Genomic DNA, 22,454 nt, shown 5'->3' with positions numbered 1-22,454 from the left:
TGACGTTTCTGGTCGAGACCCTTCTTCAGACTGAGAATCAGGGGAGAGGGAGACACTGAGATATATGATACGATAGAACTTTATTTATCCCAGAAGGTAAATTGGTCTGCCAACTGCCATAAAACACAACTAGATACATGAAACATGAAGTGTTCAAGAAGGAACTGCAGATGCTGGAAGATCGAAGGTACACAAAATTGCTGGAGAAACTCAGCGGGTGCAGCAGCATCTATGGAGCGAAGGAAATAGGCGACGTTTCGGGCCAAAACCCTTCTTTAGACTGATGGGGGGTGGGGGGGAGAAGGAAGGAAAAGGGGAGGAGGAGGAGCCCGAGGGCGGGCGGATGGGAGGGTGGGAGGAGACAGCTAGAGGGTTGAGGAAGGGGAGGAGACAGCAAGGACTAGCAAAATTGGGAGAATTCAATGTTAATGCCATCCGGACGCAAGGTCCCCAGACGGAATATGAGGTGCTGTTCCTCCAATTTCCGCTGTTGCTCACTCTGGCAATGGAGGAGACCCAGGACAGAGAGGTCGGATTGGGAATGGGAGTGGGAGTTGAAGTGCTGAGCCACCGGGAGGTCAGGTTGGTTATTGTGGACTGAGCGGAGGTGTTCGGCGAAACGATCGCCCAACCTCCGCATAGTCTCCCCGATGTAAATCAGCTGACATCTAGAGCAGCGGATGCAGTAGATGAGGTTGGAGGAGATACAGGTGAACCTTTGTCGCACCTGGAACGACTGCTTGGGTCCTTGAATGGAGTCGAGGGGGGAGGTGAAGGGACAGGTGTTGCATTTCTTGCGGTTGCAACGGAAAGTGCCCGGGGAGGGGGTGGTGCGGGAGGGAAGGGAAGAATTGACGAGGGAGTTGCGGAGGGAGCGGTCTTTGCGGAAGGCAGACATGGGGGGAGATGGGAAGATGTGGCGAGTGGTGGGGTCACGTTGGAGGTGGCGGAAATGGCGGAGGATTATGTGTTGTATTTGCCGGCTGGTGGGGTGAAAGGTGAGGACCAGAGGGACTCTGCCCTTGTTGCGAGTGCGGGGATGGGGAGAGAGAGCAGTGTTACGGGGTATGGGTGAGACCCTGGTGTGAGCTTCATCTATGGTGGCGGAGGGGAATCCCCGTTCCCTGAAGAACGAGGACATTTCCGATGCCCTAGTATGGAATGTTTCATCCAGGGAACAGATGCGGCGTAGGCGGAGGAATTGGGAGTAGGGGATGGAGTCTTTACAGGGGGCAGGGTGGGAAGACGTGTAGTCCAGATAGCCATGTGAGTCAGTGGGTTTGTAATGTATGTCGGTCAGGAGTCTGTCCCCTGCGATGGAGATGGTGAGGTCAAGGAATGGTAGGGAAGTGTCGGAAATAGTCCAGGTGTATTGGAGTGCCGGATGGAAGTTGGTGGTGAAGTGGATGAAGTCAGTCAGTTGTGTGTGGGTGCAGGAGGTGGCCCCAAAGCAGTCGTCAATGTAACGGTGGTAGAGGTCGGGGATGGGGCCCTGGTACGTCTCGAACAAGGATTGTTCAATGTACCCGACAAAGAGGCAGGCGTAGCTGGGGCCCATGCGTGTGCCCATAGCTACGCCTTGTGTTTGGAGGAAATGGGAGGAGTCAAATGTAAAGTTGTTGAGGGTGAGGACCAACTCCGCTAAGCGGAGGAGAGTGTCAGTGGCTGGGTATAGGTTGCTCCTCTGGTCGAGGAAGAACCGGAGGGCTCCGAGGCCATCCTGGTGGGGGATGGAGGTGTAGAGTGACCGGACATCCATGGTGAAGATGAGGGGGTGAGGGCCCAGAGAGTGGAATGCGTGGAGGCGGCGGAGAGTGTCTGAGGTGTCTAGAACATAGGTGGGGAGGGATTTGACCGAGGGGGATAGGATGGAGTCAAGGTATGTGGAGATGAGTTCGGTGGGGCACGAACACGCAGAGACAATGGGTCTGCCGGGAGAGCCGGATTTGTGGATTTTGGGGAGAAGGTAAAAACGGGCCGTGAGGGGCTGGGGAACGATGAGGTTGGAAGCACGGTCGGGCAGGGCGTGGGAATTGATGAAGTCGGTAATGGTGCTAGGAATGGTGGCCTGATGCTCGTCAGTGGGGTCATGGTCCAAGGGTAAGTAGGAGGAGGTGTCCGAGAGTTGGCGCGTGGCCTCAGCTTGTGCCCGAGTCCCGCGACGCCATCTTGGCCACTAGGAGCGAATTCCACACTCACCGGGACGCCGCCTTCACCGACCTCCACATCGATGCGGCCGCCGACCCTCACCTGCCTACCGATGACGCCCAGCCTCGCAGCTTCTACGGTAACTCGGACTTTCTCCCCCTCGCCGATTCCTCCGACATCGCAGCCGGACCCGACCTACCCGGCATCGCCGCCGGACCGGGGCTCTCACAACATGGCCGCCGCAACGCACCCGATTCATCTCGCCGCCGACCCGCCGACCTTCCGCCCACCGGGACCACCCTTGCATCGCCCGCGGACCCCGACTCAACCACCACTGGACTCCGACCATCGGGTCGGGTGACCCGCGCCACTCCACCCCCCTCCAGCAACCCACAGCCGTCGCCTTACCTGGAGCCTGGACTCTGCACTGGGCCTGCAGCCTCCACGCTGCTTACTCCCTTCTCCTGGACTTAACTCCACTGGGTCCTAGCGCCCGTCTGCCCAGCCTTGCTAACCTCAGTGGCTGCTCCACTGACCCTCCCCCCACAACCATGTCACTCCCGCTCTTCCCCACCCACATTACAGCCCTCTCTCCCCCCCACCCCCTGACCACCCACCACTCCTCCAACACCCACAACCCCCCCCCCCGACACATCGCCCCGTCCCCAGTCCAATCACCTGCCTTCCTCTGGCCCTAACTCCCACCCCTGCCGGGTGTTCACCATCCCCCCCGACCTCCCCCTCTCCCACACCCAACGGTCTGTCCTCAGCAGAGGTCTTACCTTTGTCCCTCTCCGTCCCCATCTCAATGAGTTCCGCGCCCACCATGACTTGGAGCGCTTCTACCGTCGTCTCCGCCTCATAGCGCACTTCCATGGGAAGGAGTCCTCGTCCCCCAATGATGACCCTTTTTCTCGTCTCCAACGCACCCCCTCCTCGTGGAACCCCTCTCATAAAGTCCCGGCTCTGGAACTATTTATCCAGAACTGCTGCCGCGACGTCAACCGCCTCAACTTCTCCACTCCCCTGTCTCACTCTAACCTTTCCCCCTCTGAACGCACTGCCATTGAATCACTCCGCAAAAACCCAGATTGGGTCATCAAATCAGCCGACAAGGGAGGTGCCGTGGTAGTCTGGCGCGTCGATCTCTACAAAGCTGAGGCCACGCGCCAACTCTCGGACACCTCCTCCCACTTACCCTTGGACCATGACCCCACTGACGAGCACCAGGCCACCATTTCTAGCACCATCACCGACTTCATCAATTCCCACGCCCTGCCCGACCAAGCTTCCAACCTCATCGTTCCCCAGCCCCGCACGGCCCGTTTTTACCTTCTCCCCAAAATCCACAAACCCGGCTCTCCCGGCAGACTCATTGTCTCTGCGTGTTCGTGCCCCACCGAACTCATCTCCACATACCTTGACTCCATCCTATCCCCCTTGGTCAAATCCCTCCCCACCTATGTTCTAGACACCTCAGACACTCTCCGCCGCCTCCACGCATTCCACTCTCTGGGCCCTCACCCCCTCATCTTCACCATGGATGTCCGGTCACTCTACACCTCCATCCCTCACCAGGATGGCCTCGGAGCCTTCCGGTTCTTCCTCGACCAGAGGAGCAACCTATACCCAGCCACTGACACTCTCCTCCGCCTAGCGGAGTTGGTCCTCACCCTCAACAACTTTACATTTGACTCCTTCCATTTCCTCCAAACACAAGGCGTAGCTATGGGCACACGCATGGGCCCCAGCTACGCCTGCCTCTTTGTCGGGTACGTTGAAAATCCTTGTTCGAGACGTACCAGGGCCCCATCCCCGACCTCTATCTCCGTTACATTGACGACTGCTTTGGGGCCACCTCCTGCACCTACACACAACTGACTGACTTCATCTACTTCACCACCAACTTCCATCCGGCACTCCAATACACCTGGACCATTTCCGACACTTCCCTACCATTCCTTGACCTCACCATCTCCATCGCAGGGGACAGACTCCTGACCGACATACATTACAAACCCACTGGCTCACATGGCTATCTGGACTACACGTCTTCCCACCCTGCCCCCTGTAAAGACTCCATCCCCTACTCCCAATTCCTCCGCCTACGCCGCATCTGTTCCCAGGATGAGACATTCCATACCAGGGCATCGGAAATGTCCTCGTTCTTCAGGGAACGGGGATTCCCCTCCGCCACCATAGATGAAGCTCACACCAGGGTCTCATCCATACCCCGTAACACTACTCTCTCTCCCCATCCCCGCACTCGCAACAAGGGCAGAGTCCCTCTGGTCCTCACCTTTCACCCCACCAGCCAGCAAATACAACACATAATCCTCCGCCATTTCCGCCACCTCCAACGTGACCCCACCACTCGCCACATCTTCCCATCTCCCCCCATGTCTGCCTTCCGCAAAGACCGCTCCCTCTGCAACTCCCTCGTCAATTCTTCCCTTCCCTCCCGCACCACCCCCTCCCCGGGCACTTTCCGTTGCAACCGCAAGGAATGCAACACCTGTCCCTTCACCTCCCCCCTCGACTCCATTCAAGGACCCAAGCAGTCGTTCCAGGTGCGACAAAGGTTCACCTGTATCTCCTCCAACCTCATCTACTGCATCCGCTGCTCTAGATGTCAGCTGATTTACATCGGGGGAGACTAGCGGAGGTTGGGCGATCGTTTCGCCGAACACCTAAGCTCGGTCCGCAAGAAACTACCTGACCTCCCGGTGGCTCAGCACTTCAACTCCCCCTCCCATTCCCAATCCGACCTCTCTGTCCTGGGTCTCCTCCATTGCCAGAGTGAGCAACAGCAGAAATTGGAGGAACAGCACCTCATATTCCGTCTGGGGACCTTGCGTCCGGATGGCATTAACATTGAATTCTCCCAATTTTGCTAGTCCTTGCTGTCTCCTCCCCTTCCTCAACCCTCTAGCTGTCTCCTCCCACCCTCCCATCCGCCCGCCCTCGGGCTCCTCCTCCTCCCCTTTTCCTTCCTTCTCCCCCCCACCCCTCATCAGTCTGAAGAAGGGTTTCGGCTCGAAACGTCGCCTATTTCCTTCGCTCCATAGATGCTGCTGCACCCGCTGAGTTTCTCCAGCAATTTTGTGTACCCACATGAAACATGAAAGTTGACAACGAAGCACACAAAGATAAAATTTAATCAGGATGACAGTCAGACTGGTCGCAGAGCCAGGATGGGGAAGGGATGGAGAGAGAGGGAGAGCAAGAGCTACTTGAAGTTAGAGAAGTCAATATTCAATATTATACTTTAAAGAGAATGGTTTACTCGCTGACTCTTAGTATTGCTAAACGCAACGAAATTAAATAAATACTCACATCCCTAATAATAGAGAATTTTGTGATCATTGAATCACTATTTGTGATCCAGTGTTTAAACAAGGAAGTATACGTTCTGGCTTACAAAAGAAGACACACAATGTTGGAGTAACTCAGTGGCTCAGACAACATCTCTGGAGAAAAGGAATAGATAACGATTCAGGTCGAGACCCTTCTTCAGACTGAGAGTCAGGAGAGAGGGAAACTGGAGGTATGAAAAGGCACAGGACAAATTGATTGATTATTCCTTTAATAATCCTTTTCAGGAAATTACAGTGCCACGACAGCTTCAAGACAAACATAACACCACGCTTTCATACATAACAAGTTAAAATACGTTAAAATACAAGTTAAAATACAATTAATTAAAAAAAAGTGCAGTTACAAATCAGATCCGGCACCGATGATCCAGGAAAGGTGGTGCCCACAATGGTCCATTGTTGGTGTGGAAGCGGTGATAATGAGGGGGTGCGAACAGTGAAACTAGCAGGATGACTAGGGTTGCGGAAGGACGGAGAGAGAGAGAGGGAATGCAAGTTTTACTTGATATTGCAGAAATCAATATTCATACCGCTGGTATGCATCCCAAGAGAACTTGGATCCCAACCCTAAACGTCACTTATCCATGTTCTCCTGAGATGCTGCTTTCCCCACTGAGCTACTCCATCACTCTGTGTCTTCTTGTGTGATGCAATGTTGTTTGCTGACTGCAGGCTGGACTTCCAATTTACAAATGAACTTTGAAAAGGCTTACAAACTTTTGCGAGGAGCTTTTGCAATAACATTAGAACTCCGACAACCAAAACTTTCATCTTCTCTCGTGAAAGGTAAAGGGCCGTCCCACTTGGCAATTTTTTCGGCAGCTGCCGGCATCATTGACTGATGTATCAGGACACCGAAAAATTTGCTGGTGATACGGCGGTGACACGGTGTGACGCGCCGCGATGACGTATTGATGCGCGGTGTTTGTTCATGTGTCGCAACATTTTTTTTGTCGCCACTGGATTTTGAAATGTTCAAAATCTTTTGGCCACACTGATATGACGCTGGCAGTCACCGAAAAAATCGCCAAGTGGGACAGGCCCTTAAGGCTCCATCCCATGAGCAGTTTAGCCATTGACATCAAGTTTTGCAAGGGCCACTGGATTCTAACTGCTGTCAAAAGTGACCTGGATGTCAAGGGCATTTTACCTCACATCAATTTTCCTGGCAGCGTTGTCAATGATGCCATCCATCATTCTGGTAATGATTGTGTGTGAACTGATTCCAAATGGGCTAAAAATTGAAAGGTTAGCTGCACTCAAAGTGAATACGGCAGCTAGTCCAATTGGAATACTAAGGAAAGAAAGGAAGAAAATGGCAGAAGCCCCGAGCATAACACGACTAAAGTCTATTAGTTCAGGACTGTGCCAAAGACAAAAAAAAGGCAAATTATTTTAGCTTAGAGATACAGCATGGAAACAGGCCATTTGGCCCACAGAGTCGACACTGACCATCGATCACCCTAGTTCCACGTTGTCTCACATTCTCATCAATTTCCTGTACGCTAGGAGCTAATTGACCCACAAACCCGGACGTCTTTGGGATGTGAGAGGAAACCCATGTGGTTACACTGAGAACGTGCAAACTCCACACAGACAGCACCCTAGATCGGGATCGAATCTGGGTCTTGGATGCTGTGCAGCATTGTTCAAAAAATGGTGTAAGGGTGACTAAAATAGACCAGTTAATTTAACCTTGATGGTTGAGGATGTACTAAAAACAATAATCAGCAACAAAGCGAATAGTCACTTGAACTAGAGTGGATTAGGAAAGGCCAGTCTGAATTTGTTAAAGAAAAATCACATCTATCTTGATAAATCCTTTTGATGAGTTAACGGGGAGAGGGTTGATGAGGGAAATGTTGCTGATATATTACATATATAGACTTCTAAAAGACACTTGATGAAGTGCCACATAATGGGCTTGTCATCAAGATTGAAGACCATGGAATAAAAGTGGCTGTGAGCAGCCTGGATTGAAAATCCTTGACTGCAGAGAGAGGGACTGTGCCGCAATGCTGCAAAATCTTCCCACAATGGGGACTTTGAAAGTGGAAAGTTATTTACCGGTGGTTGACATCCATCTTGTAATAGGTTGGGTGAATGGACGGAGCAGGGGAGTCAAGAACCAAGTTTAAGGTAGAGACAAAGAACTGCAGATGCTGGTTTATACCAAAGATGGACACAAAGTGCAGGCTGAGTTACTCCAGCACTTTGAGTCTATTTAAGATGAGAGGTTCTTGTTACGCTAGAAAGAGTGCAGAGAAGAGTAACGAGGATGTGCCAGGAATTGAGGGCTTGAGCTATAGGGAGAGGTTGGGCAGGTTAGGATTTTATTGCTTGGAGCGCAGGAGGTTGAGGGGTGATCGTATAGAGGTATACAAGAACATGGGGTAATAGATTAGTCAATGCCCAGCCTTTTACCCAGAGTAGGGGAATCAAGAGCAAGTGGATATAGGTATTAGATGAGAGGGGAAAGATTTAATAGGAGCCTAAGGGGCAACTATTTCACATTAAGAGGTGTGAGAATATGGGACAAGCTGCCAGAGAAGGTAACAACATTTTAAAAGACTTTTGGACAGGTAGATGGATAGGAAAGGTTTCGAGGGATATGGGCCAAATGCAGGCAAGTCTGACTAGCATAGATGGGGGCATTTTGGTTGGCATGGACAAGTTGGGCTGAAGGGCCTGTTTCTGTGCTGAATAATTCTATCAACTGTAACGTTCATCTTTTTCCCTTGACACTGAATGCCATTGCCCGTTTCCTGCAAGAAAAAACGTGGTTTGAATCACACAAAGTGCTCGTGTAACTCAGCGGGTCAGGCACCATCTCTGGAGAACATGGATAGGTGACGTTTGGGTTGGGAAGAAGGGTCCCGACCCAAAACGTTACATCACTGTGTTCTCCAGGGATCCTGCCTAACCCGCTGAGTTACGCCAGCACTTTGTGCCCATCCTGAACTATCATTGTTTTCATTGATGGCAGGTTTATGCAGAACTCTGTTTACAATTGAATAGCAGGGATTTGAGATTGTTTTCTCCCGATCAGAAGAGGATACATCAACGATCGAATGAAAGGCACTGTCAAGATTAATACTGAATGTATTTACTTTTACAGGATGGGAGTTGCTGGAATAGCAATTAAATCATTGATCTCTTGAAGGTACACTCTCAGCCTTCATTATTCTGACATCTCAAACAACTTTGTTAAGTTGTAATAAAAAGGACCAGCGGATGCTGGTTTATACCAAAGATAGACACAAAGTGCTGGAGAAACTCAGCGGGTCAGGCAGCATCTCTGCAGAAAATGGAGAGGTGATGATATCGGTCAGGACCCTTCTTCAGAACCTTGTAAGATCACTATTTTTTGTTCAGATATGGGAGATTTATTCGGCAAGGACGGAATTAATTGCCGATGCCTAATCGCCTCTGGGCAAGTGCCTTTTAGAATCATGGTGATTTTTCTGTGGAATAATTTCCATTGTGGGGTTGAGTGAAAAGTGCTCGGGTTCGGACCTCATGGCAACTAAGGAACAACAAAGTCAATTTTATTCGTCACATGCACCTGAAGGTGCAGTGAAATGAATTTGCCAGCAGCGATACACTTAAAAAGAACACACAATACACAATCAGATTTAACACAAACATCCACCACAGATTATTTCCCAACAAACAATGAGCAACCTGGATGGGAATTTGCAGGCAATGCCCTTGTTTTGGGCAGCTTACAGCCCAGTGGTATGAATATTGTTTTCTCTAACCAAGTAAACTCGGCATTCCCTCTCTCTCTATCCCTCCCCCACCAAAGTCGAATTTGCTTCTCGTGTTCACCCAACAAACAGCTAACAATGGCCTGTTTCCTTCATCATTGTTACTTTTTTGCATATCTTTCATTCATTGTTCTTTATCTCTCTACATCATCATCTAAATTTCTCGTTTCCCTGATCCCTAACCAGATTGAAGAAGGGTCTCGACCCGAAACGTCACCCATTCCTTCTCTCCAGAGATGCTGCCTGTCCCGCTGAGTTACTCCAGCTTTTTGTGCCCATCTTCGGTTTAAACCTGCATCTGCAGTTCCTTCCTACGCAATGCCTTATCTTTCCGGGCTGTAGAGATAAGGCAATTAGGGCCGCAGATCTGTGCAACACAGAAACAGATCGTTCAGCCCATCATGTCCGTGCCAACCTGTATACCCATCTACCCAGATATACCAACCTGTATACCAACTACCTGAAGAAGGGTCCTGAGCCGAAACATCACCCGTTCCTTCTCTCCAGAGATGCTGCCTTGCCCGCTGAGTTACTCCAGCATTTCCTGTCTATCTTCAGTATAAGTCAGCATGTGAAGTTCCTTCCTTCACATATCCATCCACCCAAATCCCATTTGCCTGCCCATAACTGTCTATGTCTTAAGTCCCTGTCTCAATGTCTTTTAAATGTAGTGATCGAATTTGATTCCTCCGGATGTGGTGTGCCTCTGGGTGTGGTGTGTTTGTGGTTTATACCAACGTTTTGCATGGCATGATAAGTAATTTTGCAGAAATCACTACAGTAGATGGGCTCATAGACAGTGAAGATGGTTACCAAAAATTACAGCAGGATCTTGACCAGCTGGGCAAGTGGGCTGAGGAAAGGCTAATGACGTTTAATACAGGTAAATGTGAGGTGTTGCATTTTGAGAAGTCAAACCAGGACAAGACCTTCACAGGAATGGTAGGATGAATGCACTTAGTCTTTTACCCAGAGGAAGAGAATCAAGAACCAGAGGGCATTGGTTTATATTGAGAGGGAAAAGATATAATAAGAACCTGAGGGGCAACTATTTCACTCAGATGATGGTGGGTACATGGAACGAGCTGCCAGATGAGGTAGTTGGGGCAGGTACTAAGAGAACATTTAAAAGACATTTGGACAGATACATGGATATACATGTATTGAGTATTAAGCGCCTTGAGTATTAGAAAGGCGCTATATAAATCCCATCCATTATTATTATACAAAGTTTAGAGGGATCTGGACCAAACCATGGGCAGGTGGATCTAGCTTGGATGAGGCATCTTGGTCACCATGGATAGGTTGAGCTAAGGGCCTGTTTCCATGCTATCTGACGCTGACTATGACTCTATGACACTGACAGTGTGTTCCAGAGGTGTGTAAAAAAACACTCCTCTCAAATCTACTTTAAAATTCCTTCCGCTCATCTTAAAACTACTTGTTTTTGATACACCCCCATGGGGGAAAGATTCTGACTATTAATTCTGTCTGTGCCTCTTAAAATGTTATATGCCTCCAACAGCTTCCATAGCTCCAATGAAAACAAGACCAAATAGTTCACAAAGTGCTGGAATAACTCAGCAGGTCAGGCAGCATCTCTGGAGGACGTGGATAGGTGACGTTTCAGAACGGATCCCTTTGTCAGACTGATTCAGGTTACCTTATCTATGCCTTTCAGAATTTTGTATACTTATTTCATTCATACTTACACTTATACATACAGTACATACATACTTGGGGCAGCACAGTGGCGCAATGGTAGAGTTGCTGCCCTACAGCGCTTGCAGCGGCGGAGACCAGGGTTCGATCCCGACTGCAGGCGCTGCCTGTACGGAGCTTGTACGCTTCTCCCCGTGACCTGCGTGGGTTTTCTCCAGGATCTTCGGTTTCCTCCCACACTCCAAAAAGGTACAGGTTTGTAGGTTAATTGGCTTGGGTTTGTATAAGTGTAAATTGTCCCTGGTGTGTGTAGGATAGTGTTAATGTGTGGGGATCGCAGGTCGGCGCAGACTCGGTGGGCCGAAGGGCCTGTTTCCGCGCTCTATCTCTAAACTAAACTAAACAATTGCATTTTAAAAGCTTTACTCTCTGTTTCTTTTCGCACTCTACCCTGTGCTCTCATTCCTCTCTCACTCGAGTTGGGTATAGCTGTGATTGGAAACATCTGTCCTTTACATTGTTTTGGTTTGGTTTTGGCTCCGTCAATGTATAAGATGCCATTCTAGTACGTTAAGGAAACAGGCAATTTGGTGGCAATGCAGTCATCTCAACTAGCCACCCCAACATATAAACTCATCATCTGAAGTTTACGAGTTTGAAGTCATACTCTCGTCTGACGAGAATTACTTTGATGGCAAAAGGAAATTAGTTCAATAACTGTCTCATCAGATTTACACTCAAATAAATTAGATTATTTCAATTATAAGGTTTATATGCTGTGAGTGTAGTAAATGTTATAAATTGCTGGTCATTTAAAGTGGACCTTATGATTAATCTTATTCTCTGTCTGAGTCTCTACGATTAAATAAAATAAATATCAGCAGCTCCTTTCGTTTCCAGCGCAAATCCATGTTGAACTATCAGGCGTGCAGGGAATGTGTCACAGCAAGAAAAGAAAAATGCTCAGATGCTTTATTGTAGTGATGGAAAATGTAGGTGTAAAGGCTGAACCTTGTTTACATGCACAATTGATTTACTAACAATGACAAATTGTCCTTTCTTGGCAGTTTCGAACATAAAAAGGACCTGGATGCCTTTGAAATTATAGGCACTTGAATATGCAGAACAATTGGTCTCCCACTTTATAGATTTGGATTCATGCATTTGGATGGTCAAAGTGCACTGATATACAGGGCATTAAAACATTGTGAATACATACTGAGATAGACGCTATAAGGTGCATTTGTATGCAAAACCTTTAGAAGGCCTGGTGCTGATAGTTGCAGCCTTTTTTTAATTCAATCTTGCTTGAACAGCAGCATTGGACATCTGGTGTTTCACTCCTCACTATTAACAATGCAGCTCCATAGAGCTCAATGGGTTGTAGTTTAATTTAGTTTAGTTTAGTTTGGTTTAGAAATACAGCACGGAGACAGGTTCTTCGGTCCACCAAGCCCACGCCGAGCAGCAATCACCGCACATCCTACACACACTAAGGACAACTTACAATTATACCAAATCAATTAGCCTTCAAACCTATACGTCATTTGAGTGTGGGAGGAAATTGGAGCACCCGGAGAAAATCCACGCAGGTCACGGGGAGAACGTACAAACTCCGTACAGACAGCACCTGTAGTCAGGATTCAACCCGGGTCTCTGGCGCTGTAAGGCAGCAACTCTACCGCTGCGCCAAAGTGTAAAAGCTTGTTCTGCCAAATTTCTTCTACATTAATAATATTGCGGAACAATACTGCAGTTTCTTTGTCGAGACTAAGAAACAATAAATAGCAAATATAGGAATGATTGTCAATCATAAAGTGCAGCAAACAATATAATAGCACAGCAAAAGAGCAATTGATATAAGCCTTTTATACATCAACTGTTTTAGATTTTATTTTTACCTGAGACTTCTATCTCATGTTCCTGGTGAATAGCAGTTTTCCGAAGCAAACAAAATAATTTATTTGTTATCTTGCAGTTTGTTCTGTTTGTGACTCTATACTAAAGCCCATTTCTAATCTTGCGCTGTTATAAAAGGTGAAAATGTGTTTGGTTTCAAGATACACAGTGGTCGCACCTAAACTCCAACACATGCTGCCCGCAGTTCCCTTCCCACTCCCACACTTACATTTCTCTCCAATGTCAAAGTGAGGCCAAACGCAAACTGGAGGAACAGCCTCTCATATTTTGCTTGAGCAGCTTACAACCCAGCGGTATGAATTTAATTTCTCTAACTTCAAGTAACCCTTGCATGCCCTCTCTCTCCATCCCTCCCCCAGCCTCATCATTGTACTAGTTTTAATGTTGTCCTGGTGAGTTTCATTGTCTGTAACTCATTTTCCCCTAGCCCACAGGCAACAATGACCTACTTCCTTGATCATTATTACATTTTTGCATATATCATTCATTCATTTGTTTGATTTCTCTCTCTGTCACCGTCTGTATCTCTCGTATCCCTTTCCCCAGATTCAGGCTGAAGAAGGGTCTCGATGTGAAATGTCACTTATTTTATTTCTCCATAGATGCTATCTGACCCGCTGAGTTACTCCAGCTTTTTGTGTCTATCTTCGGTTTAAGCCAGCATCTGCAGTTCCTTCCCACACATGCTGCCCATGTTTCCCTCATCATTGGATATATTAGCTTCCGTATACTTGAACTATTTTTAAACCTGTCAGCATTATATTGTGATGAACCTAAACAATTTCCATTCCCCGAACCTTCATCACATATTCCTTGCAAACCTCATGTGCTATTTAGCTGTCAGCTTTAGGCTAGTGGTAACATTCTTGATTCTAAGTCAGGTTGTGACTTCAAGTCCCACCCAGGAGCTTTAACACATAATCAAGGTTGACATTTGAATATAGTACTAGTATAAGGAACTGCAGATGATGGTTTACAACGAAGATACGACACAAAATGCTGGGGTAACTCAGCGGATCAGGCAGCATCTCTGAAGAAGCAGAATAGGTGTTCTTTGTACCTTGTCACACCTGCTAGTTTCCCTCTCCTCTGACTCTCTGTCAGAAGAAGGGTCTCGACCCGAAACATTACCTATTGTCTCTAGAGATGCTGCCTGACCCGCTGAGTTACTTCAGCATTTTGTGTCTATCTGCATTGTTGGAAGCTCTGACTTTCTGATCGGATATTGAACTAAAGTCCTCCGTGCCCTCTTTAGTGGTTGTAAAATTCTACGGGACTATGCAAAGAAAGGCAAGGGAATGTGTCTGATAACTTAATCAACATATTGATCTGTGTGCAGAATTAATTAATTAGACGTAAAAAATGCTTTGACATATCCTGAGAATCGAAGTGGTTTTGTATGAATGCAGCCTGTTACTTCTTTCAACAGCCTGTCTCAGAGAGGAGCTAAAGAAAAACGATGGTATCCCACTTTCTCATCCACTCCTGAAACGCTAAGCGTAATTTACAGAGACCAATTAACCTGGAGGCTGGGTAACCTAACTTTACACTGTACATGTACATGCCAATGAACTAAACAAACTAACTAGAAAACCGCACGTCTTTGGGATGTGGGAGGAAACAGGAGCTCCGGGAGGGAAACCCACACGGTCCAAATCTGAGGAAGGACATTATAGGCATAGAGGGAGTGCAGAGAAGGTTCACCAGACTGATTCCTGGGATGTCAGGACTTTCATATGAAGAAAGACTGGATAGACTTGGCTTATACTCGCTAGAATTTAGGAGATTGAGAGGGGATCTTATAGAAACGTACAAAATTCTTATGGGGTTGGACAGGCTAGATGCAGGAAGATTGTTCCCGATGTTGGGGAAGTCCAGGACAAGGGGTCACAGCTTAAGGATAAGGGGGAAATCCTTTAGGACCGAGATGAGAAGAAACTTTTTCACACAGAGAGTGGTGAATCTCTGGAACTCTCTGCCACAGAGGGTAGTTGAGGCCAGTTCATTGGCTATATTTAAGAGGGAGTTAGATGTGGCCCTTGTGGCTAAAGGGATCAGGGGGTATGGAGAGAAGGCAGGTACGGGATACTGAGTTGGATGATCAGCCATGATCATATTGAATGGCGGTGCAGGCTCGAAGGGCCGAATGGCCTACTCCTGCACCTATTTTCTATGTATCTATGTCACAGGGAGAGCATGCAAGCACCACACAGACAGCACCCGAGGTTGGGATTGAACCGTGGTCCCTGGCGCTGTGAGGTAGCAGCTCTACCAGCTGCGCCACTTTGTGTGTCGAGAATTATCAGGAGCATAATGCTTGATATGTGAGTGAGCACATGCCAATGATCTGAAGCCATGCCACGTATCACAATGATGTGCTTTGGCTAATATTCAGTCATGGGAACCAAAAAGGCAGTGAAAGGTGACAAGGATTTTATGATTTATTTTCATAATTATTTTCATATTTTAACTATTTGTTGTGGGTCTTCTTCGGATAGCCAAGCTCACATTTTCAAAGGGCGGCGCAGTTGCGCAGCGGTAGAGTCGCTGCCTTACAGCGCGAGTGACCCGGGTTCGATCCTGACTACGGGTGCTTGTCTGTACAGAGTTTGTACGTTCTCACCGTGACCTGCGTGGGTTTTCTTCGGGATCTCCAGTTTCCTCCCACACTCCAAAGACGTACAGGTTTGTAGGTTAATTGGCTTTGGTATAATTGTAAATCGTCCCTAGTGTGTGCAGGATAGAAGTTAGTGTACGGGTGATCGCTGGTCGGCGCAGACTCGGTGGGCTGAAGGAGCTGTTTCCACGCTGTATCTCTAAACTAAAAAAAGTGTCTTCAGTTTAGATGGATGTAAACGACCAAATAAGACCAAAGGGAAAATAATTTTTTTGGAAGTTGGCAGAGCGGTAATTCTTCTCCATTTTGCAATAACTTCTGAAACTAGAGTTCAATCACTCTCTTAAAGAGAAAATTAACCACAATTAAACATAAAGTGGTTTTGCCTCATTCCCCATAGGCTACCTCTGGAAATAATGAGTCAATTATCTTCCAATCCTGACATTGTCGAAGAGGCAGGAGGGTAGGTTTGAAAGATCATACTTGGTTTGACACCAAGGGAGCACATAAACCTTACAAGGATTGTCAGACTTGTCTTCGGTGAAATGATTTGTTGCTGCACAGATACAGGCGCTGAGAAGTAATAGGATTAATAATAAGATCTCCAAAAATAACCATGAGGAAAGCTACTTGTCAATCAAGGAGTCAATTGAGTTTATGCCAGAGAAAGATGTTGATGGCTGAGCTTATTCAGTGGTTGGTGTGGGCCTAAGACAAAAGTTTACATTTTAGTTTTAGTTTTAGAGATACTGCATCGAGAGATACTGCATCGTGGGCCCTTCGACCCACCGACTCAATGTCAACCATCAATCACCCGTTCGCACTAGTTCCATGTTATCCCACTTCCTCATCCACTCCCTACACACTTGGGGCAATTTACAGGGGCCACAAGGGCGGTCATGATGGCGCTGTGGTAGAGTTGCTGCCTTACAGCGAATGCAGCGCCGGAGACCCGTGCTCGATCCGGACGACGGGTGCTGTCTGTACGGAGTTTGTACGTTCTCCCTGTGACCTTCGTGAGTTTTCTCCGAGATCTTCGGTTTCCTCCCACACTCCAAAGAATTACAGGTTTGGAGACTAATTGGCTTGGTAAATTAAACATTGTCCCTCGTGGGTGTAGGATAGTGTTAATGTGCGCGGATCACTAGTCGGCGCGGACCCGGTGTGTCGAAGGGCCTGTTTCCGCGCTGTATCTCTAAACTAAACTAAACTAAAATTGACCTATCATAACATATTAGAGACATTTGGACTGGTACATGGGTAGGACAGGTTTAGGGGGATATGGACCAAACGCAGGCAGGCGGGACTACTGGGCCTAGTGTAGATGGGGCATGTTGGGCGACGTGGGCAAGTTGGGCTGAAGGGCCTGGTCCCACCTTGTATGACTCTAAACTAGATCCCCGCACATCTTTGAGATGAGTGAGGAAACAGGAGCAACCCAGAGGAAACCCACATGGTCATAGAGAGAACGTGCAAACTCCACACAGACGGCATGCGAGGTCAGGATTGACCCAGGTCTCTGACTCTGTGAGACAGCAGCTATACCAGCTGCACCACTACACCAACTTGTGTGTGTCAAGAATTATCAGGAGCATAGTGCAGCTTGATATATGTAAGGGAGACATGGTCTTCCAAAGTCATGCCAGGTATCACCATGAAGTGCATTGTCAAATTTACAGTCACAGGAACCAAAAGGCAGGTGAAGGTGAGTTATGATATATGTTCATTTTATCCAAGAAATAATGATTCCTGAATACTGCTCCAACTTAAAGTTGCAGAACTGAGGAAATCAGATCACAATTATTGGGATTCCCTTTATTTTTATCCCAATGCCCTTAAAACCTAAAGAAAGGGTGAACCCACACGGCCGCAAGGAGAACGAACAAACTGTACACAGACTGTACACCTGAGGTCAGGATCGAACCCGGGTCTCTGTCGTTGTGGGGCAGTGGTTCTACTGCTGCGCCACTGTGCCGCCCGCTTGATAAATGTAACACGAGATGGAAAAAATGGAGGAAGTTGAAGGGTCTAAATCAGAACAGTTTTCTATTATTCTTAACATACACCACCAAACACAAAGTCACCTATTTCTGTCTGGCTGCAGGAAAACAGCGCTGTGTGCTATTCTGCCATTGCCTTGTATCAGCTGTATATTCTGTTGATAGACCCTCTGGGATCTTGGTCCGAGTGCACATAAGACACGAGACAAACCATGTCAAACAATACACAAAGTGCTGGAGGAACTCAGTGAGTCAGGCAGCATCGGGCTTGGGAATGGACTGGTGACATTTTAGGCCAGGGCCCTTCTTTAGACTCTGAAGGGCCAGGACCCTTCTTCAGACTCTGTATAAAAGGGTCCCAACCTGAAATGTCGCCTGACCATTCCTTCCCCGATGCTGTCTGCTCCACTGAGTTTCCCATGTTGCGTTTTGCACAAGATTCCAGCATCTGCAGTTTCTGGTGAACCCATTAAAGTTTGTTTAACATGTAATCGATTGAGTGGACGATTGTAATCAATAACCCCACTCTCATCATCGACGGCACCACTGTCTCCCCATCTCCCCAGGCCCGCAACCTTGGCGTGATCTTTGATTCCACCCTCTCCCTTGAGCCTCACATCCGCCATGTCATTAAAACCTCCTTCTTTCATCTCCGCAACATCGCCAAACTCAGACCCTCTCTCACACCGCCTGCTGCTGAAAGACTCATCCATGCCTTCATCTCCTCCCGACTGGACTATTGCAACTCACTTCTCCTTGGCATCAGCTCCACCTACATCAACCGACTCCAACTGGTCCAGAACGCAGCCGCCCGACTCATCACCCACACCAAATCCTGGCATCACATCACTCCAGTCCTCAAAAAACTTCACTGGCTTCCCATCTCCCACCGGATCACCTACAAAATCCTGGTCCTCACCTACAAAGCCCTCCACCATCTGGCCCCCCCATATCTCACTGACCTCCTCTCCCCCTACCAACCCTCACGGTCCCTCAGATCCACATCAGCCGGTCTCCTCTCCATCCACAAGTCCAACCTCCGCAGTTTTGGGGACAGAGCCTTCTCCAGGGCAGCTCCCAGGCTCTGGAACTCCCTCCCCCAACTGATCCGCAATTCCGTGTCCCTCACCATCTTCTAGTCCCGCCTCAAGACCCATCTCTTCACCTCTGCCTATCCTTAGCCCCACGTCCCCGTCCCTTTTCATCTGTGCATTAATTGCCTCATACTGTGTTTTGTATTGAATTCTGTCTTTACTTTGTGTGCTAGTCATGTCTCTACTATTTATTTCATTCCCCTTACATGTTTTTCCTCTACATGCTCAATTTTTGTAAGGTGTCCTTGAGACTTGAAAGGCGCCCATAAATAAAATGTATTATTATTATTATTATTATTAATGTCATTGATACTACGTGAAAGGTACCCTGGAAATTTGATGTATTCCGAACTGGGTTATTTCTGAAAAGAAGAGAAAGGTGCAATTCTGTCATTATTACACCAAAATATTGCAAGAAAGAATCTTTCATTTCTTCCATTTTATTTCAGTCTTTCTTCCATTGCAAGGTCACATACTGAAAGACTAAATCCCTTCTAGTTTTAGAGACACAAACGTGGAAACAGGCCCTTCGGCCCATCGAGTGCATGCCAACCAATTCTAACCTACACATTAGGGGCAATTTACAGAAGCCAATTAACCTACAAACGTGCTCGTCTTTGGAGTGTGGGAGGAAAGTGGAGCACAGGGAGAAAACCCACGCGGTCACACGGAGAAAGAACAAACTCGTACAGACGCCACCCATCGTCAGGATTGGACCTGGGTCTCTGGCGCTGTAAGGCAGCAACTTTACCACTGCGCCACTGTGCCGTCCCTCTAGTTAAAGGAAAATGCAGCTTGGGTCCCAGACATGAAACAATTATTTCTCTTTCCACAGATGCAGCCTGATCTGTTGAGTTCTTCCAACAATTTCTGGGGTTTTTTCAGATTTCCAGCATCTGCAGATTTTAACCTCATAAATTCTACCCTTAATTTTTCTAGGATTCAGATGCCTGTGATATGGACCTTCTGCGACCTGAGGTGCTTTTGTAAATGTTGCCACCCGCTCTCTTTCCACTGATGTTTTCAAGAGAGAGTTAGGGCTAACGTAATCAAGGGATTATGGGGTGAAAGCAGGAATGGGGTACTGATTTTGGATGATCAGTCATGATCATATTGAATGGTGGTGCTGGCTCGAAGGGCTGAATGGCCTACTCCTGCACCTATTTTCAATGTTTCTATGAAAAGTATCTGCAGTTTCTTAACTTTCAAGATGCTTTCAAGTAAAAAAAATAATTTCAAGAATTTTTCGTGAGCAAATCCGATGAAAATAAATGTATTTGTTCAAACCAATTAACCAGGCATGTCCTTAACCTGTGACAATAATTACGTAACAAAGTCCAGACATTTGCCTGTTCCCTCATCTTTGGCACTCCATCGTAAAAGACCTTGTTGTGCATTGAATGTTCCAGGTGCTTCAGGGCACCAGTCTGCTCAGCTTGTTGGGAGCAGCTGCTCCAGCATTCGATGTGGATGCATGTCTGGCCACATTCTGCTGCAAGCCTTTTTTAATTCACAGAATAATTCCAATCTGACTGATCCAAGATGACTTGTATGAGCAATGGACGTAGGGAGAGTAGACCGGTGGTCTGCTCCAAACCTGCTTGACAGCACACATTTGTCCTCCTTTGGAAGGACTTAGATGCCAGTTCTCCCCCCTCTTTGTTTCGTGTGACAGCTCAACTTTCTGATTAACAATGCTTACAAAAAAGACCATCGGTGCCAATTGTGGCATGATTGTGCCTCTTACTACCTAGATAAACATAGAATGTTTATACGTTACTATGCAAACATCTGTCTGAAGACCCGAAATGTCACCCATTCCTTCTCCCCAGAGATGCTGCCTGTCCCGCTGGGTTACACCAGCATTTTGTGTGTATCTTCGATATTCAGTTCTTTCCTACACATAGAACCATAGGAAATAGGTGCAGGACCCTTTGAGCCAGCACCACCATTCAATGTGATCATGGCTGATCGCTCAAAATCAGAACCCCGTTCCTGCTGTCTCCCCATCCCACCAGGCCTGAGAGACTGGGCTGCCAGCCCACCAGGCCTGAGTGACTGAGCTGCCAGCCCACTAGGCCTGAGTGACTGAGCTGCCAGCCCACCAGGCCTGAGTGACTGAGCTGCCAGCCCGAGAATCCATTCGGCCCACAATGTCCATACTAGCCATCTGGAAACCAGTCCCCTTGGCTCACAACACCCATACTAGCGCTCCAGAAAGCCTCCCCCCCCCAATATTGCATTGGGGGACCAGCCCTTCTGTGTGAACATTGGACCCAGCGGGTCCCATTTAGTCTAGTAATATCATATAAGTCAATTCGCTGAATCAAACTGGGGTTTAGGTTGAGTCTTTTGTTCAGTATAACCTGCCTGTTCACTGGATAATTTTATTAAGGGTCATTTTTAACTTTGGATAATAATGATGCTTGTGAGAAAAGCAGCTTGAAAGATGCTTTAACACCCCTCCTGAGTTATATTTTCTGGCTCACCAAACCTTTTCACCGTTGTTAATAACCATCTCCTCTCTGTTGTGTGTGTCCTTGTTCCATCCGTGTATATAATTTGTGAATTCTGCAAACTGCCAATTCTTATTGTACAAATTACTCAGGCTTGTTAGCAAGCGTACTTCTTCAATTCATTATGTGGCTGGTTAATGTGTTAACCACCTAATTAAAGGACAGAAAATCATTGTTCTCTCAAACTAAGAGTAAGCTTACATTGCTTACAAGAAATCTATTTAAATGGTGCACTATTGGACAGCACGGTGGCATAACGGTGGAGTTATAGCCTTACAGCTTAAGAGACCCGGGTTTGATCCGGGAGGTGCCTCTACTGTTTATACGTTCTCCCCATGACCGCGTGGGTTTCCCCCGGGTGCTCCGCACATACTAAAGACATACAGATTTGCAGGTTAATTGGCTTCGATAAAAATTTTAAGTTGTCCCTAGTGTGTAGGATAATGCTAGTGTACGCTGGATCGCGGGGGGATTGCTGGTTGGCGCAGACTCGGTGGGCCGAAGTGGTGCGTGTGCGTGCGTACATGCATGCATGCATATGTGTGTGCGTGTGTGTACGTGCGTGCGTGCACATGTGAGATATCCTATGGGTGTCATTTAGGATTTAATCTGGGTGCACAGATTTCCTGACTTTGTGAGTCACAGCAGTCAATCTCTGGCGAGAATAGAGCAGACTTGGACTAAGGGGCCAATCACACATGTGTCAAGCAAGCAGCATTTGGTAAGGGTGTGAGCATCGCTAAACACGTCAACTTCTCCAAATGATAACACCAACCAGACTGTGAAGTGGCTTCCTGCTTTGCCTGTATTTATGCAGATGCAGGGAGCACTGGCATCAGGAAGGTGCAAACCGTACTCGTATAGAATCCAGGATACCACCAGGAAAAACATGCTCCCTTTATCCTGGGTAATTTGGCTTTCACCATTGAATTCAGGTGATGGTGGACAAAACCTATCCATTTGCGAGACTGAGGAAGGGTCCAGACCCAAAACGTCTCCTATCCATGTTCTCCAGAGATGTTGCCTGACCCGTTGAGTTACCCCAGCACTTTGTGTCATTTTTCGATCCATTTGGGAGTCTGGTTTGTGAACCAACAACTCGAGAGCAGTCCTGAGCTACTATCTACCTCGTTGAAGACCCTCAAACTATCTTTCATCGGACTTTATTGGACTTTGTCTTGAACTAATCATTATTCCCTTTATGAGTAGGAAGGAACTGCTGATGCTGATTTATACCGGTTAGACAAAATGCTGGAGTCACTCAGCGGGTCAGGCAGCATCTCTGGAGAAAAGGAATTGGTGACGGTTCAGGTCGGAACCCTTCTTCATCATGGTATTTGCAGTCGGCTC

General features: G+C 47.5%; 1 long non-coding RNA gene across 1 annotated transcript; it reads right to left on the bottom strand.

The window, feature by feature from the left end:
* Positions 1-9,400: 9,400 nt before the first annotated feature.
* On the bottom strand, positions 9,401-13,534 carry LOC116983535. The gene is made up of 3 exons (XR_004414726.1): positions 13,492-13,534; positions 12,583-12,587; positions 9,401-9,538 (listed from the first exon to the last, which is right to left on the bottom strand). It is a non-coding gene; the product is annotated as an uncharacterized LOC116983535 (long non-coding RNA).
* Between the last annotated feature and the right edge of the window lie 8,920 nt (positions 13,535-22,454).

Source organism: Amblyraja radiata, chromosome 18, assembly GCF_010909765.2.
Source record: "Amblyraja radiata isolate CabotCenter1 chromosome 18, sAmbRad1.1.pri, whole genome shotgun sequence".
In the NCBI taxonomy this organism is placed as follows: domain Eukaryota; kingdom Metazoa; phylum Chordata; class Chondrichthyes; order Rajiformes; family Rajidae; genus Amblyraja; species Amblyraja radiata.
Note: the sequence above shows the minus strand (reverse complement) of the source record. Positions and strands in the feature narration are given on the sequence as shown.